General features: G+C 39.1%; 1 non-coding gene across 1 annotated transcript; it reads right to left on the bottom strand.

The window, feature by feature from the left end:
• Nucleotides 1–1,484: 1,484 nt before the first annotated feature.
• Nucleotides 1,485–1,591, bottom strand: LOC127089536 (small nucleolar RNA R71). The gene has a single exon (XR_007791117.1). It is a non-coding gene; the product is annotated as a small nucleolar RNA R71 (small nucleolar RNA).
• Between the last annotated feature and the right edge of the window lie 1,233 nt (nt 1,592–2,824).

The following is a 2,824-nucleotide window of genomic DNA, read 5'->3' as shown; positions in this document are numbered from 1 at the left end:
ATTAATGAATGCTTTTCTCATCCCCACTCTTTTTTTATTTGCAAACATCATTGTACAAAAACACATATGCACACAAAAAAGGGCTCCCTAGGAGTACCTAGGACACTTTGGGTGCTAACACCTTCCCTCTGTGTAACCAACCCCCTTACCTGCAATCTCTGACATTTTATTAGTTTTGATTTGAAAACTTCTTATCTTTTGGGTTTTGTTCGTACTTTTCCCTTTTCCCTTGGAAACAATAAAAGCACGGTGGCGACTCTTGTTTATTTGACGTCTAGCTTATCCATAGCTTGATGATCATGAATTTACTGCAACAGTTTTAGTTTCTTATTTTAGTCAAAACTAGGCATTAATCCTAAACACAACGAGAGCGCTTTAGGATTAATTAGACTTTATTCATATTCAAAAATTAATTTTAAATTCAAAATGAGACCGCGAGAGCCAAGCATTCTGGTTTAGGAGTATGGTCAGAGTCAATAAAAACAAGAGTGTGAGACTAAGTCCTTTTTATAAATAATTTCTACTGAAGAATATTTTGACCAATAAGATTACACCAACTATCTATCGAATCCCCGAGGTTTGATGCGTTACATACCGATATCCCCTTTATCACTATCTTTATTAATATTCTATTTTACATTATAGTTATTTCTCTTCATCCCTCCAATCTTAGAACGATCATCAGCCTTAGATTTACATAGTAACATTAGATAACGATACGTTCGATTATTAGTCCTTGTGGGTTCAATAATCTTTAAAACTACGCGATAGGACTGTGCACTTGCAGTCGCGATTCCCATAGACTTACTAAGTCGCGACCAAGTTTTTGGCGCCGTTGTCGGGGACTAATTTAGTCGATATTGTAACTCATGTGTTGCCCAGTATAGACTAAGGCAAACAATTCTTTTTCCCTTTCTACATTTGTCGAGTGTATGCCAAGTACTCACTCTCAAGGCAAGAAATTAAAGCTACAGTTTGACGAACCTGAGCGTTATCTTAGATTAGAACGTCAGATACGAGACTTGATACGAGAACATCGTATCAAGCTAAATCTTCCTGACCTTAACATCCCTATTTCTAAATCAGTTATTCAACCAGAGATGGCCGAAGGAGTGCAAAATCGTTTTCTTAAGTACTATGAAACCCTTTCACAGGATGAACCATATAATAACATCATTGCCCCTGCCATCGAGGCCAATAATTTTGAGATAAAACCTTCGTTGTTGTCAGCCGTACAACAAAACCAATTTTCAGGTAGTCCCACGGAGGACCCGAACCTACATTTGTCAGTGTTTTTGCAATACGCAGACACAGTGAAAGCGAATGGTGTCACCCCAGAAGCTATAAGACTACGTCTTTTCCCATTCCCATTAAGAGATAGAGCTAGAGATTGGCTCCAGTCTCTACCATCCAACTCTGTCACTACGTGGAACGAGTTGAAGAAAGTTTTCTTAGCCCGATATTTCCCACCTAGTAAGACGATTATGCTAAGAGTCCAAATAAACGAGTTTAAGCAAAAAAATAATGAATCACTTTTTGATGCTTGGGAGAGACACAAAGACATGATGAGGCTTTGTCCATATCACGGCCTAGAAGAATGGTTGATCATCCATACCTTTTACAACGGTCTCTTGTACAACACAAGATTGACAATAGACGTCGCCGCAGGTGGCACACTGATGGATAAACCCTACACTGAGGCATGTCAACTCATCAAAAGTATGGCCTAGAATCATTACCAATGGGGAAGCGAAAGAACCATTATAGAGAAACCTACAACGAAAGATGGCATGTACAAATTGAGCAGTCTTGACCATGTTAACGTCAAGGTAGATGCTCTTACTCAAAAGATAGACAACTTTACCATAACACATGCAGCCACCGTGGCTGCTGTAGCACAAAACTACGAGATATGCGGAGTTCAAGGGCATACTCCCCCAGAATGTCAACTCTTGATAGGAACCTCCACAGACCAGGTGAACTATGCTCAACGAAACCCTTACTCAAACACCTATAACCCAGGTTGGAAGAACCATCCTAACTTTTCGTGCAAAAACAATAATGCATTGTATGCACCTAACCAAGCACCTGCTGTACCACCAGGATATCATAAAGCTGCCATAAATACTAAAAATGCTCATAGGAAGTCAAACCTAGAAATAATGATGGAAAATTTCATAGCTACCCAAGCCCAAACAAATAAGGATTTCCTAAATCAAAACATACACACTAGTGAGCAAATCAAGCAGTTAGAAAACAAGGTAGACGCGTTAGCCACCCATAACAAAATGTTGGAAACACAAATCTCGCAAGTGGCTCAACAACAAGCACCTACTACTTCTCCTTCAGGCATATTTCCTGGACAGCCGCAACCAAACCCGAAAGTTCATGCAAATGCTATTATACTACGAAGTGGGACAGAACTAGAGGACTGACCGACCCTAGATTTCAAAACCCATCCATGCATCAAGACCCTGGAAAGGAAACTGAGAAGGAAGACAATCAAAAGGAAGATAAAAACGAGGAGGCCGTAGAGAAAGAAGAACCTTATGTGCCTTCACCACCGTATAAACCCCTTATCCTTTATCCTCAAAGACTTTTTAAATCTAAAAGTGTAGGGCAATTTAAAAAATTCGCAAAGCTTCTAAAAAAATTGAAATCACAATACCCTTTATAGAAGTCATCACTAAAATGCCCTTATATGCTAAGTTTCTCAAAGAAATCTTATATAACATGAAGAAGATAGAGGATAACGAAATCGTTACACTTACTACTGAGTGTAGCGCCATAATACAAAACAATATGCCTCCTAAGCTGAAAGACC

Source organism: Lathyrus oleraceus, chromosome 5, assembly GCF_024323335.1.
Source record: "Lathyrus oleraceus cultivar Zhongwan6 chromosome 5, CAAS_Psat_ZW6_1.0, whole genome shotgun sequence".
Classification (NCBI taxonomy): Eukaryota; Viridiplantae; Streptophyta; class Magnoliopsida; order Fabales; family Fabaceae; genus Lathyrus; species Lathyrus oleraceus.
The sequence above is the reverse complement of the archived record's forward strand: the minus strand, read 5'-3'. Positions and strand labels throughout refer to the sequence as shown.